Source organism: Panulirus ornatus, chromosome 26 (genome assembly GCF_036320965.1).
Source record: "Panulirus ornatus isolate Po-2019 chromosome 26, ASM3632096v1, whole genome shotgun sequence".
NCBI lineage: Eukaryota > Metazoa > Arthropoda > Malacostraca > Decapoda > Palinuridae > Panulirus > Panulirus ornatus.
This window is the reverse complement of record NC_092249.1, coordinates 4,262,965-4,279,451: the sequence shown is the minus strand read 5'-3', so window position 1 is coordinate 4,279,451 and position 16,487 is coordinate 4,262,965. Positions and strand designations below refer to the sequence as shown.

Genomic DNA, 16,487 nt, shown 5'->3' with positions numbered 1-16,487 from the left:
ATTTATTGTCTGATAGTACTCAATGTTATCCATTGAATTTATATCATACTCGTAAAGGACGTGGTTTATTTTATTTATAAACTACCATAGGTATTTGGGGGTTTACATAACGTAGGATACAATTTACCGTCAATGTACGTCACTCGAATCTGGTATGAAACCACACACCGGCACGTACATATCCTTATCAGTTATGAAGGTAATTTCAACGGCCTGTCGTGACTAGCTGGACGGAATATCGATCCCAGACATGATCGCATCGTTTGGCAAATATGGGGTGGGAGGTAATTTTATAATTGAACTACTTTGTTCCGCGTAGGCCCAGATGAATCATCGCTGTTACTGGGAGGGTCCATGTGTCAAGTGACGTCAGGGATCTCGGGGAAGAGCGGGAAAGCATGAAATATCAGAAAATGGGAGTTTCGGTTGCACTGCTGATGTTCATCCTGCAGGGGACATCACCTGTACAGTCCATAGTTCAAGATGATGTCCTTCTCAGAGGTAAGCAGCTTTGGTTATACGGAACTTGGGTTATTCTATATGGGGCAATATTAGGCGGAACCCTGTGGATGCTAGTCAACAAGGACCAGTAATAATATGTTTTCTTGTCAATGAAATACAATTAAGACACCTCAATATGCTAATATATGCGTGTGAAAACGTAGTTTATTCACTGTACTATCAATGGTCAATATTCTTTTAAGAATCTGATTTATCGGTTATCATGTGCAAGACAAACCTTTTCGCATATTTGGCTCTGCTAAAAAGTTGCATCACTCAAGTCATTTCGTAGAATATTTATGATATTGAGGATGCCATGTTATTCCCTGATCTACTCTCCATTGTATGTGGAATTAATTGTTGAAAACTAGATAGGAATTTTGGCCTAGGCACGTGAGGCTTAGGGGGAGAAATTCTATGGTGGACCTCTGAGACCTGGGGAAATATTCTAATGGCGACCTGAAACCTGGGAGGGATCCTAGCTGGGACCTGGGAGAGGTTTTGAGACCTGGATGCGAAGTTCTTGCAAGACTCTGAGACCTGGGGAGGGATTATGGCGAGGATGTGAGAGGGATTTTGGCTGGTCACTGTGAGACTTGTAGGGATTTTGTCGAGGACCTACGAGGGATGGGACGTGTTTTCCTTTTCTTATATTCATCAGAGCTTCTACTCCTTCCGAACATCTAACCTATCTTGTACCGTATCTGTTACAATGTTTTTAAAGATATAAAACTGTGAAAACTGTCTTTTCTCACCGCCTCACGTGACCACACGTTCACTACTGGCGTTCTGTCCGCAGACACAATCTCTCCTTGTCATACACAATACTTGACAACACTTAAACTCACAATTCATTCTTCTTTACTCTAGATTTTCCTGCTGTGAGCACTACGCGCCACCCGTGCCTTTTGACAAATTAGTGCGAGCAGGAGATAGAAATAGAAAGCAGGAACATTTAGGCAGAAGCATTGAATTGGAAATATTAGGTAGACGTAGGAGGTAGGGACATTTAGACAGGAGCATTAGGTAGTAGTCAGTGGGAAAATTAGGCAGGTGTCACTGCACATACTACCCTAGACCAGCCCTCTGTTAAGGGTATGAGGCACTATAAGCTAGGAAGTGGCACTGGAGTTCACTAGTTAGGGAGAGTCTGTTGCCGTGGCTACTGCCTAGAGGGAGTTCCAGTTGTGAATAGGCGAAGCTATTCAGTGATTGAATCGCACAAGACAAATACAGTGATTAATAGCGTTCCATGAGATTTCCTTCATGGCTGTAAGCACACTATCCATGGGTTAAATTTTGAAATTACTGCAAAGATTTGGAGCCACATAGTTTTCAGTAATGCATCAGTCCTTCCACTGTAAAAATCCCAAATATCAAAGCCCCAAATTCGAAAGCTCCAAACTAGGATTGAGCCCCGGACTACAGACATGTTATTTCGTAAGCTTTTGTTCATATAGCATAACATTTTTCCTGGCCTGTTCAATGTAAAGGAGTCTGCTCTTTTCAAAGGATTTGTTTCAAAAAAAAAAAAAAAAAAAAGAAGAAAGGAAAGACATTACCTCTCGAGAACCTCATGAGATTTTAAGGCTTCTGACCTGGGAATACTTATATAACACAGGTAAGGCGATGCGACCTTGAACACGACTTTAAGGCCTTTGAGAAGGAAGGTAGGACACGGGAGTTCGACTCTTAAAACCAATGGTACGACCCTTAAACACGACGGTCCGTCCGTCTCTTAGAATTTCTTGAAAGAGAGGAATGTTCTCAGCCTATGTAACAATTCTTCCATCATTATATATACTAAGGGACACACAGCCCACAGTAGACCTCTGGGACTTTTCGATATTGTTTCTAGAGCTGAAGAAATAGATCTCTTTCTGGAGGAGAAAAAACAATTATATAAATGTTCTCAAAAGATGTAATTTTGTGTTTTACGAACAAAAGTAGCGGTTCATTTATCAAGTCGAATAATGGTTCTAAGTTTTATTTTCATGGTAATGTGGATAAATGAAACGAAATTGCGGAAGGAGGCAGAAGAAAAATATATCATCCAATAAAAGATATGTCGTGATGTCATTAATCTAAATGTGGTTCCACACACTGCGTAGCTAAATATACTCCTAACACGTGATCCCATTTATCTTCACACATTGTCATCCTTTAGATTACATATGTGAGTGCATAAATTTCTTTGTATTTCTCCTCAGACATTTTTATATTCGTTACACGATTATCTAGGGTATAAGAGCAGTGTTGCTCTGGCTGTCTCATTCTCACAGTGTACTTGAATGCGGTGCTACACATCATCATTATCATTTTGATAACTGCTTCTGTTGTATGATTGTCAAAACGCCGCGAAGAAATATACCGCAAATGTGGCAAGTGTTTCTGTTGGATCTTCGCCACAGAAACGAGTAGTTATGATCATCAAATGTATTCTGTATATCAAAATAAGATGAATATTATGACTCGTGATTCCGTGTGCTTTCCGACCTGCATTCTGTCTTGGGTTTCTGATTAGGTCAAGTTTTATTTGGTTTAACTATCAAATATGATAACCTAGCCAGGTTTTGCTTTGGAAAACGATTTGATATCAAACGTTCATTTATATAAGATGATACCGATAAGAGGAAAATGTTGGAAAATACCTTTTTCGAACGACTTTGATTAAGTAAATAAACAATTTCGTATCAGATGTATGTCATCAGTGGTAATATATATCTTTCTCTTTGTTGAAGTGTGAAAGATACAAGCTTTACTGTGTTTAGACAAAGATGCTAATGTATCTGCGGGTTTTACTTTAGTTTCGAACCATCTCTGAGTCTTCGATGCCAATGACCCCATAAAACCTTGAGAAAATATAGCACATACCACCAGGGCAGAATTTGTTCGCAACAGACGTCAAGCAAACTGCAAAGCAAAAACGGGGTTGGCTGGCGCGAGTCACTCCGCTCTGAATTATGGTGAAAATTTCCGGTTATATTAAGGCATCCCCCAAATGTATTAGAAGAGACTTGGCAATGTATGTATATGTCTGCGTATGTGTATATATATGTATGTATATGTTGATATACAGTGGATTGAGTCGGGGCATGTGAAGCGTCTGGGGTAAACCATGGAAAGCTGTGTCGGTATGTATATTTGCGTGTGTGGACGTGTATGTATATACATGTGTATGAGGGTGGGTTGGGCCATTTCTTTCGTCTGTTTCCTTGCGCTACCTCGCAAACGCGGGAGACAGCGACAAAGCAAAAAAAAAAAAAAAAAAAAATGTTGATATGTTTATGTATGTATATTTTATATGTATATGTGCGTATGTGGGCGTATATATATATATGTATATATATATATATATATATATATATATATATATATATATATATATATATATATATATATATATATATATATATATATGGGTGATGAGTGGATGGACCATTCTTCGTTTGTTTCCAAGCGCTTCCTTGCTGACGCGGGAAACAGCGATTATGTATTATGATAATGATAATAATGATGATAACAATGATATTATTATTATTATTATTATTATTATCATCATTATTATTATTATTAGTAGTAGTAGTAGTAGTAGTAGTAGTATTGCTATTATTATTATTATTATTATTATTATTATTATTATTATTATTATTATTATTATTACTATTATTATTATTATTATTATTACTATTATCATTAAGCTGCACCGATGAATTGGCTTTATTTGGGATGAAGCAAGTCACACATGAGCCAGCCCAGCCTGTGCCAGTAATGGCAGTCATGACAGTAGCCCGTGCCAAAGTTAGTCTTGGAGAATCTTTACACAACTATGTATTTTCAGCCGGATGGCCACCTGAATTCAACCAACCGTTCTTTATTTGTTGAATAATTGCCTTTCATCGCTATGTATATCAACCAATTTTCATGATTTATCACATGTATTATTTTCTATTCATCATCATAGTTTTTCTCAAGGATTTGTTTCCACATTTCCTCAGGTTTACAACTCACACACACACACAAAAAAAAAAGACGTTTTTAGAGAATGGAGAAGTCTTGCCCATCTTAAATCACCTCCATCGCTCCAATTCTAAACAATCCTTTATAAATAGGGATGCTTTTAAAATAGGCAATCCAATTTTAAACCAATTATGCAAGGTTTTATGTAACCGTCGGTCTTGGCGTTCTCCTAAGGAGCGGATACCATTCAAGTTGATCACTGCAAATTATATCCTGCAATTTTGGCAAAGGCTCAGAAATACACAGGAACCGAGTAAGTGCAGTGGAGGACTGTAATTTAGCTGCGTGAGTTTGCAGATACGCAAGACCGATATGTTAAACCCTAGACCACGACGGTACGATCCTTGAGCACGACGGTACGATCCTTGAGCACGACGGTACGATCCTTGAGCACAACGGTACGACCCTTGAGCACGTCGGTACGATCCTTGAACACGTCGGCACGATCCTTGGGCATGACGGTACGATCCTTGAGTACGACGATACGATCCTTGAGCACAACGGTACGATCCTTGAGCACGACGGTACGATCCATGAGCACGTCGGTACGATCCTTGAGCACGACGGTACGATCCTTGAACACGACGGTACGATCCATGAGCACGACGGTACGATCCTTGAGTACGACGGTACGATCCATGAGCACGTCGGTACGATCCTTGAGCACGACGGTACGATCCTTGAACACGACGGTACGATCCTTGGGCACGACGATACTATCCTTGAGCACGACGATACGATCCTTGAGCACGACGGTACGATCCTTGAACACGACGGTACGATCCTTGGGCACGACGATACTATCCTTGAGCACGACGATACGATCCTTGAGCACGACGGTACGATCCTTGAGCACGACGGTACGATCCTTGAACACGACGGTACGATCCTTGAGCACGACGGTACGATCCTTGAGCACGACGGTACGATCCTTGAGCATGATGGTACGATCATTAAGCACGGAAGTACGACCTTGGAGCACAATTATACCATATTTCGGTTTAATGGCTTGGCCTTTGATCCTTGATAGGTTACGTCACAAAAAGATAACTTGTAATCTGCCGAAATAAATTACTTTGAGATATTCAGAAGTCATTTAACAACGAAAGAAATGGCGGGCCGAAGCTTTCCAAAGGATTTTGTGCAAAATTTATTGTTGCGACCTGTTGCAGCGTATCTATGATGAGACATACGCATATGCATGCCATACTTATGATGTAGACTCAATTTCATTGTATTTAATGGTATCATATTTATGAAATTTCAGCATTGATCCAATGATTGTCATGGTTTAGTCACATTTCAGGTTAGCTTAGGGAAGTTTCAGTACATTTTGTCGTCAGTTCAAGTATATATTAAGGGCCACAGGTGTGATTTTAGAAATATGGGAGGTTTTTGATTGAAAGTCTTGCAAGGGAATGTGAGGGGCCCCGCCAGCTCGCCAACTTTGGCAAGCTATCACAAACTCAGTCGTTGAAGACTTCATCAAGTGCCTGTTTTTTTTGCTCCGTGATTCACGACGCTTTAGATGGCGTAATCAGTCTTTTTTTTTGATACCTTCAGCAGAAACATATGCGTGCTGGATGAAGTCCATAAAGCTATGTGGAATTCTCAATGGACTTACAGATTTGTGGACTCCCGTGGTGGAGCGGTTAGTGTTCCTAATCGAGGGGCATTTGCGGGTCGCCCAGGTTCGAGCGCATGGGTTTGAGTCCTGGTAACGGTAGTCGGTCCACAGTCATCCCAGCTGTTCATCCACCCCTAGGGGTTGGACGATATAATGGGTACGCGGCTCAGGCGTCTTCCGCGTTTGCTAGGTAGCTCAAGGAAACAGACGAGGAATGGCCCAACCCACTCACATACACAGACATATACATATATACACGTGTACATATCCATACTTGCTGCCTTCATCCATTCTCGTCGCCACCCCGCCACACATGAAGAAGCATCCTCCCTCCCCTCCCCCCAAGCAGTGCCAGGAACAGAGAAAAAGACCACATTCGTTCACACTCTGTCTCTAGCTACCATGTGTAATGTACTGAAACCACAGCTCCCTTTCCACATCCAGGCCCCACAGACCTTTCCATGGTTTACTCCAGACGCTTCACATGCCCTGGTTCAATCCATTGACAGCACGTCGACCCCGGTATACCATATATATATATATATATATATATATATATATATATATATATATATATATATATATATATATATATATATATATATATATATATATATCTTTTCTTTCGTACTATTCGCCATTTCCCGCGTTAGCGAGGTAGCGTTAAGAGCAGAGGACTGGGCCTTTGAGGGAATATCTTCACCTGGCCCCCTTCTCTGTTCCCTCTTCTGGAAAGAAAGATATATATATATATATATATATATATATATATATATATATATATATATATATATATATATATATATATATATCGTTAGTAGCATGGTCCTCATTAGGGCCTCAGTTGCCCGTGCCGACTCAGCTAACATTAAAGAAAAAATTGGTAGCTTCAGTCAACCTTACAGAGCTTAAGAGCTCAGTGTATGAGCACGACGGCAAGGCTCGTAAGGACGAGAGCACGACCGTTCAGCACGACTGTAAGACCCTAGATTGAATCGGTTGGTTATGATGGTCTGGCACTGAGGGGTCGTACCCGTCATACTCAGGAGGGGTCGTCGTACTGAGACAGCTCAGAGGCCCCAGTGTGCTTGCTTCACTCACGATGTGAACCATGAAAAGAACACGACATCATAATGACAATCAAAAGGAAAATGAAGAAAAGAAAATGGATATACGTATAACCCCTTTCTCAGATCTCTTCCAAACGATGTTTTTTTTTTTCATTTTCTTTTATTTTTACGTATTTTCCGAACATACATAAACGCTATCTCTAGCAGATATATGGCCGTGAGCCCGATAGATGCGTATGTGGGTGGTGGAGAAGGATAGGGAATAAGTGTCAGACACGGAGCGTTTCGCTAGTGGGAGTGACGCCCACATCTGTGCCACAAATACGGTGGCAAACGCCTCTAAAAGCCCCCTCCACACACCCCCCCCCCCTCCCCTCGTGTCCGGACGAAAATAGTGGTTTAACATATTTTCCCGCCTTTGCCAGCGGGCAGATGGCACCCCTTACGAAGCCAAAAGAAAAAAAAGAAAGAAAAAAGACAGCCAGTTAACGCCTTCCTTTTGCCGAGGAGAGAGAGAGAGAGAGAGAGAGAGAGAGAGAGAGAGAGAGAGAGAGAGAGAGAGAGAGAGAGAGAGAGAGAGAGAGATGAAGAAGAGAAGGTGGATGGATGGAGAGGGGTGCAGAGAAGAGGGGAAGGGGTGTTTGGAAGAGAGAGAGAGAGAGAGAGAGAGAGAGAGAGAGAGAGAGAGAGAGAGAGAGAGAGAGAGAGAGAGAGAGGAGAGCGAGAGAGAGAGGTACGGAGAAAGGGTGGAGAGGGAAAGAGAAGAGGGGTGTAGAAGAGAAGAGAGAGGAGAGAAGAGAGGAGAGTGAGAGAGAGAGAGAGACGAGAGATGAGAGAGAGAGAGAGAGAGAGAGAGAGAGAGAGAGAGAGAGAGAGAGAGAGAGAGAGAGAGAGAGAGAGAGACAGACAGACAGACAGACTGACTCAGTTGGCCACGAACGCGGGACCAAGACGGGAGGGCAGTAATCTCAGGTCTTGGCACCTTCCCCTCACATACATTAACGCTCGCCACACACAAGGAAAACATTTTTTTTCCCCCTAGGACGGTGCATCGGCCCCGTTCGGCATGACAGTTTTTGAACTAGGGTCGTATTTTCGTTAAGGGTTCGCACCGTCGTCCTAAAGGGTATATATATATATATATATATATATATATATATATATATATATATATACCCACGTATTCCCTGCGTGTCGTACAAGGCGACTAAAAGAGGAGGGACCGGGGTGCTGGAAATCCTCCCCTCTCGTTTCTTTTTCTTTTTTTTTCCACAAGAAATAAAAGAGAAGGGGGCCAGGTGAGGATATTACCTCAAAGGCCCAGTCCTCTGTTCTTAACGCTACCTCGTTAACGCGGGAAGTGGCGAATAGTATGAAAGAAAGAAAAGAATATATATTAGCCTGAGCCAAGTAACCATTTCATCGACCAGCCCCTAAGGTATGGATGTACGGTTGGATTAACTGTAGACCGACTGCCGCAACCAGGATTCGAACCTATATGCTCGATCTCGGGCGGCCCGTAAATGCGTCACGGCCAGGAACGCTTACCTATACACCACAGAGGCGTATATATATACACTTTAGGTGATAAGAGCTTTGGAAACTGAAGTGGTTCCCGCTTCACCTTAATGCACTCCGCACCAGGGTAGGTAGGTCCGGGTTTAATCGTCTATGGACGGGGGTTAATGGTTTTGGTAAGATACGAGAGGATAAAGTGTGGAGAAATAGCAATGGAAATATGGTATAAATTTGGTGATTTTATGCCTTCGAAACGGTTTTGTAGATTTTTGGTTTTTTTTTTTTTCTTCAAGCTAAGACGGCACCTGGCAGCTGAGGCCCTAATCAAGGTCATCCCATTAACGCTTTAGCCAGGTACCCATTTAATCGACCTGCCCCTAAGGTTGGATGAACAGGTAGGTTGACTGAGGACCGACTACCGTAACCAGAATTCAAACCTATGAGCTCCATTCATTTCACCTCATGGTACTACCATTTTAGGCCCGCATTGTTCATTAATCATTACCTCTGTACTTCAGAGGTTGTCTTCTCTGGCCTCCAGATAGTGTTGTCTTCCTTCCATCCCCAGATAATGCCTTCAGACTAATTCAAATGGGCATTGTCAACGCATTGCCTTTCCTTGGTACGTGCAGACTCTTAGCTAACTTCATTCTTCATTCTGGCCCCTTTTGTAACGAAGAATTACTTAGACTGTAATCCTTCACATATCTTTTTCTGTTCTATTTCCTCTTCATTTGGATCAGTATCCGTAAAATATATAGATATTTTTTTTTTCTCTTTCAGCATTTTGTTGATGTTTGCTTTGACCCAAAGCCGTTGTGTTTAACTATTTTTCTTTTGGCTGATTCCTAAATGAAGCCGTCCTTGTTCACTCAGGCTCTTTGTATTTCATGGTCCTTGTTCTAGATGACCCTCTCAGTCTATTACCAAGCGAGATAATGAAGAAAAAATACGCATGAACTAAGCACAGAAACACATAGACATATAACATATAGATTATATAACTCCATAGTGTCCACTCCCAACTCACTACCCAGGGGTAAACACAGGCCAATACTCCGTAGAATTAATTATCGTTATTACGTAAACATAACCCCCCTTACTTGCCGTATTAAGGGTAAACCAAATAATATAATTTGGATCGATTTCTGATAGGCCTGTTGTCCCAGCAAGATAGTCATGGCATATGATTTTTATGAACTCATCCCGCTGGTCGAGCACCCCTTAAAAACTGTGGTATTTTGGGAACTGACTTTTTCCAAGCCTCAATGGAAACTATGGTATTGGTTGGGGGGACTAAGTTTTTGAAGCCTATATCTTAAGAAGATGAGACTGATATTTACGTTTTGTAGACTACCCAGCATAACATAGCATAGTATTTTGGGGCTGATTTACACAAGTGTAGCCCAGTACGATAGTCTAACTGCGTGAAAGACTTCAAGATTTATAAATGCGGAAGGTAAAGGCTTGCCAAGATGCGGAGAGTAATATCTCAAAAAGCAGAGTTTGGCTGGAAGCGACATTTTCAAGCACTCGCTGAGTGAGCAATATGTTGGTGACTGGCGCAGGCTGGTTCATTGGCTGCAGTTCGTTGCTGACTGTAACGTGTTTTATTCACTAATATACGTTTTCCTGTTCAGTATGTAGCGCTGACGTGTTCACTACTGCATTGACGCTGACGTGTTCACTACAGTACAGTGCTTAAACATCATGAGAATGGAGAAAAAACGAAACATTTTGTTAATTTGCTGTTCATGCGGCAGTGTGCAGTACAAGCCGAAATGATTCTGTCTCGAAAGTATATTATTACCGAGACATATAAAGCTAACCCCCTCACTCAGAGAGAGAGAGAGAGAGAGAGAGAGAGAGAGAGAGAGAGAGAGAGAGAGAGAGAGAGAGAGAGAGAGAGAGAGGAAGAAGTCCACACATTTTCTTGAGGGTAAGTATTTGGTCGTACTCCAATATTGATTCACTGGAAAAAAATATCTACTATTGTCTTTTTTTTTGTCTATGTAATATAAGTTGGTCATGCTGTTTATTTGATGAAAGTTGCACAGTACTAGAATTTTTTTTCGCGAAGCTGAAAGGTTAATATACTCGAGCCTGGCAATTCTGACATAAAAAAAAAAAATTCCCAGACAAGTGTTGAGAGTGGTAAAAGTTTTGTCTTGTGCAGACTGGCATTTAATTTCATTCGTCGGCGGAGGAGTAACACTGGTATTGATGATGTAATCAAACATATAGATTCATTGGAAAGTGTTTGATTTCGTTCCTAGAGGATCGTATATATATATATATATATATATATATATATATATATATATATATATATATATATATATATATATATATATAAAGTTTCAGACGTCAGAAAGCACATCTTTGGCTATTTTAGTTTAAAAGGAAAATGATTTGTTACTGTGTGATTTCATTTCTCTGTATGTGAATCTAGAAGTGATGGTGTAATTAGTCTTTTATGCTCGTTATGTCACCAATCATTTGTTTATGTCTTGCTACGTGTCTGTTGATTGCGGTTAGGTTGCGATTATTTTTGACGATTTGTGGGGATCTCTGCTGTTGTTCGCTGATGATACAGCGCTGGTGGCTGATTCGGGTGAGAAACTGCAGAAGCTGGTGACTGAGCTTGGTAAAGTGTGTGAGAAAAGAAAGCTGATAGTAAATGTGAATAAGAGCAAGGCACAGTAGGGTTGAGGGACAAGTCAGTTGGGAGGTAAGTTCGAATGGAGAAAAACTAGAGGAAGTGAAGTCTTTTAGATATCTGGGAGTGGATTTGGCAGCGGATGGAACCATGGAAGCGGAAGTGGGTCACATGGTGGGGGAGGGGGCGAAAGTTCTGGGAGCGTTTAAAAATGTATGGAAGGCGAGAACATTATCTCGGAAAGCAAAAATGGGTATGTTTGAAGGAATAGTGGTTCCAACGATGTTAATGGTTGCTAGGCGTGGGCTATAGATAGGGTTGTGCGAAGGAGGGTGGATGTGCTGGAAATGAGATGTTTGAGGACAATAAGTGGTGTGAGGTGGTTTGATCGAGTAAGTAATGAAAGGGTAAGAGAGATGTGTGGTAATAAAAAGAGTGTGATTGAGAGAGCAGAAGAGAGTGTTTTGAAATGGTGTGGCCAGATGGAGAGAATGAGTGAGGAAAGATTGACAAAGAGGATATATGTGTCAGAGGTGGAGGGAACGAGGAGAAGTGGGAAACCAAATTGGAGGTGGAAAGATGGAATAAAAAAGATTTTGAGCTATCGGGGCTTGAACATGCAGGAGAGTGAAAGGCGTGCAAAGAATAGAGGGAATTATAACGATGTGGTATACCGGGGTCGACGTGCTGTCAATGGATTGAACCAGTGCATGTGAAGCGTCTGGGGTAAACAATGTAAAGTTTTGTGGGGCCTGGATGTAGAAAGGGATCTGTGGTTTCGGTGCATTATACATGACTGCTAGAGACTGAGTGTAAACGAATGTGGCCTTTGTTGTCTTTTCCTAGCGCTACCAAGGACAATGTATAGAGATTGTTAAAGGAATGTTCTGGTTCGTTTTCGCCGCAGCTTTGAGGAGGAGAACCCGTGAATGATGGCTATAGCTGGAGAAAAAGTGGCAGTGTGAGCGTAGCAAGAGGACGACGAATGACAACAATCACTTAGGTATGTTTTTCTTGTATTTTGTAAGTTCTGTGGTAGATATTTTAGGCTCAAATTGCATCTCTCTAGCTTGCAAGGATGATTACATAAGTTATATATTGTAGATAAACAAATTGAGAAAGATGTACAAAATGAGATTTGGTCGAAAGCCCTTACGTATACCTATTTAGTTAAATATGTTTCTCTTTTGATAATTCTACGTAGTCAACCAGTTATTTTCCTCGTAGTATGACATTTTGAGATTTCAGAATTAGTGCAAATGTTGATCTAAAAGCCAAAAACGCCCTAGATTTCAAGAAGTGATGATTACATGAGCGTACAGAAGATTGTACTAGATTTCAGTCGGTTTTCTGTGTAGCTTCTATGTAATACGTATATTCTGTAGCACTGAATAAGTGTAATGCTAAAAGCGATAAAGGGGCATGTTGATAATGAAACTTGTTGTTACTGTGAAGGCATTGGTCAGAAAGCCATACGTAATTTGATTGTCTTAGTTATTATCCTTTGCAGTGTCTATTTATTGCTAATCACTCGTTTATCCCATCTGGAAGAAAGTATATATTTTAGATTTTTCCATGTAGAATCGCAAGATTCGCGGACCTGTATGCTTTAAATTGTTACAAAATATTATACTTATATCAATCACACTAAAAAATATACTTTTTTCCTGGGTAATAAGTGTTATTTTCTTATTATGTCTTAAAAGTATAGAAAATAGCTGTTATTCCATTGAAACTTTGCTTTTGTGATCATGACAGTGATATTTAGAAATTTTCCTATTTTTCAGAACATCCGCATAGATTCAATGCGGAGTAGTTGATATAGAACTTTCTAGAAGTGTCCAGTGATATAGAATAATGGTTTGGATATAAGGGCCTGACCTAACCGAACCAAACCTAACCAGTTCACTTTAGATCTAGCTGCCTAAGTGAATACATTTACCTAATTTTTTTTTTTCTGAGATGGCTTCCGCTAGACGCATTTTGCCATGTATGAGGCCAGTTTATCAAAACGAGCGAAAATGTAATATGTGGCAAAATCTGCTAAGATGTGCGAGGCCTCCAAGGCATATTTGGACATGCCTGTCAAGGGACCAAGACAAGTTCTAAGCACTTCATTTCACCTACTAGCACTGAAGACAAAAAAAAAAAAAAAAAGGAAGGTAAGAGAGACAATTGTTGCTCGTTTGGATGGCGGAATTTTATGCTATAAATTTTTTTTTAATTCTCAAAATTTAGAATTTTAATTCTAATTTTTAAAGAATTTTCAGTGTTATTAAAAAAAATGCGTATGGAATATGTTTCGAGAATCTCTTACCTATTGGTCATGGGAGAAATTGATTTAGAAACTAATATGTAATCTTTTTCATAATCACAATTTTATATTATTCTTTTGCAGTATGATACAAGAGGGGAAAAGAGAGCCATGAAGTTCGCTTTCCCTAAAATTTGGCCGGAACCCGCTGACCACTCAAGCAATTCCTACTTCTACATCATAGACCCTTCCAAACGTCGGACTGGCAAGACAACACCTGCTATCGCGTATCCGGACCATAACTGCACGTAAAATTAGGCCTTACGAAACAATTTATCACAGCTCTAGGTAAGGAGCCTGCAAGTCTTCAAGTACCCTGAAGACTTCTTCCCTAAGCTGTCTCAGGCAAATGTGAAAGCCGCTGTCTTCGTCGGACGACCACAGAGAAAGAACCTCCTGACTGCATGGAAATTTCCCAAGAAGCTCACTAGGAAGGAGAAAGCAGCTGGGGTACAGCTTTGTCGCAGTGGTTCGGTGCTTCCTGGCCAATCACAAGGCCGAAAACTACTATGTAGAGCTGGTTCAGACTAGAGTGAAGAACTAGGGCAAAAATTCAGCTGTAGGATGTCCCTCAAAGTCCATTTCTTTGACGCTCGTCTTGATGAACTCAAGAACATGGGAGCGTATTCGGAGGAGCAAGGCGAGCGCTTCCTCCAGGATATACTGAGAACATGATGAAAGATTATATTTGGGGTCTGATTCGTGAAAGTGATTTGCAGTACAATCGTAAATCTTGAAAAACTACTCACTTCTAAACCTTTTAAGATCGCATTTGTTTAACAGTGTAAGTATATGTTAATTTTGAGTCATATGTTGTTTTTGTAACTTTATATGAATAAAAATGTGCAAATTCACACGTTGTCTTATTGGAAAAGGTAGATTTCAAAATATCGCTGCCCTGGTCACAAAAGCAAAATTGCAATGGAATAATAGACTTTTTCTTATGGAGAGAATAAGTGAGGAAAGATTGACAAAGAGGATATATGTGTCGGAGGTGGAGGGAACGAGGAGAAGAGGGAGACCAAATTGGAGGTGAAAAGATGGAGTGAAAAAGATTTTGTGTGATCGGGGCCTGAACATGCAGGAGGGTGAAAGGAGGGCAAGGAATAGAGTGAATTGGAGCGATGTGGTATACCGGGGTTGACGTGCTGTCAGTGGATTAAATCGGGGCATGTGAAGCGTCTGGGGTAAACCATGGAAAGCTGTGTAGGTATGTATATTTGCGTGTGTGGACGTATGTATATACATGTGTATGGGGGTGGGTTGGGCCATTTCTTTCGTCTGTTTCCTTGCGCTACCTCGCAAACGCGGGAGACAGCGGCAAAAAAAAAAAAAAAAAAAAAAATATATATATATATATATATATATATATATATATATATATCATATGGGGTTATTAAGAATTTTTACGTACCAGAATGGATACATACGAAAAATTGAACAATTACCAAACTATCTCTTAAGATTACACTGATTTTTCGTTCTCTCTCATTCCTCTTGTGAGCGCGGGGTTTTCTATAGTTATAACAAGCGGTAACTCAAGTATCCATGGGGCTGCGATGTCGTTAGTAAACCACAAAATGTGTCGTAATTTGCTTTCCATATAGCTGTTTGGTCATCGCAGGAGAACAGATGAGTATGGAATAGTCTCTTTGATATGTGAAAGAAATATATATTTGAAAAAGTTATATGACATTTTAAAATTTAAGAAATTAGATGAATATTTCACATACCTTTATGATACCATATATTGATGTCAGTTAGATAGTATTTTGTTGTTAAGAAGAATGTTCTCTAGTGTCCCCTTATAAGTTTCATTTATAATTTTGTATCGTTTTTTCTAGTACTTTATAGATGGTGGTAAATTTGCCCTTAACGTTACAGTAATGGAAAACGTAATACAGGAGGAGAAATGTTTATGTCATGAGTTAGAATATTATTGCAAAGTTATGCTGATCAAAATGAGACCAGCAGAATTACTATACACTATTAGGAAGTACGTATTTATAAGTAATCTGTACGCGAGTTATTTGTAGCATAGTTACCCCAGATAAAGGAGAATGGGTTCGTACCAGAGAAAACCGATGAAGGTTAGCATGGGTAACATTAATATTCTGTATTCAAGTTTCCTTAATATTTCTAAAATCATTTACCGATTTTTAAGGTCATTTTTCACTGATAAATGCTGTCATCAACAAAGTTATGGCGAAAAAATATATTTTTCAAAGATCACTGATCCCTTTCCATATTTCCTACCTGAAGCATACAATATTCACAGTGGAAACTCTAGAATTTGTATAAAATATCCTAAGCTATTTTATACATAGATATAGCGTGATATATGAAATGCTTAAAGCAGGTAAGGCTAACTTAATTTTCTGTTACAAATCAGTTAATTTTGTTTCATTCCGTTGAGCCCAACATTAGAAAACGGAATTGATTTTTAAAAATGCTATTGTTTCTTACTTGTCAGAAAAATTTACTTAAATTAAAGGGCCAGATGGTGCAAGGGTGACGTAGTAATCAAAGGCTGGATGTTAAGGGCCAGATGGCACAAGGGTGAGGGTAGTAAGGCTTTATCTAAGGGTCGTGTAGGCTATGACCTAAGGGGGGTGTGGAGGAGGAGGAGGGGGGGTAGTCATTAACAACTGGACCGAAATCCTATTATTTTTATCTTACGGAGAGAGAGAGAGAGAGAGAGAGAGAGAGAGAGAGAGAGAGAGAGAGAGAGAGAGAGAGAGAGAGAGAGAATGTGTCCTCTCTCGGCCCACCGCTCTC

The 16,487-nt window shown here is 40.2% G+C and overlaps 1 long non-coding RNA gene across 1 annotated transcript; it reads left to right on the top strand.

The window, feature by feature from the left end:
- The first annotated feature begins 372 nt into the window (after positions 1-372).
- LOC139757359 (uncharacterized) lies at positions 373-13,551 on the top strand. The gene is made up of 3 exons (XR_011714599.1): positions 373-501; positions 12,303-12,398; positions 13,358-13,551. It is a non-coding gene; the product is annotated as an uncharacterized lncRNA (long non-coding RNA).
- The last annotated feature ends 2,936 nt before the right edge of the window (positions 13,552-16,487 follow it).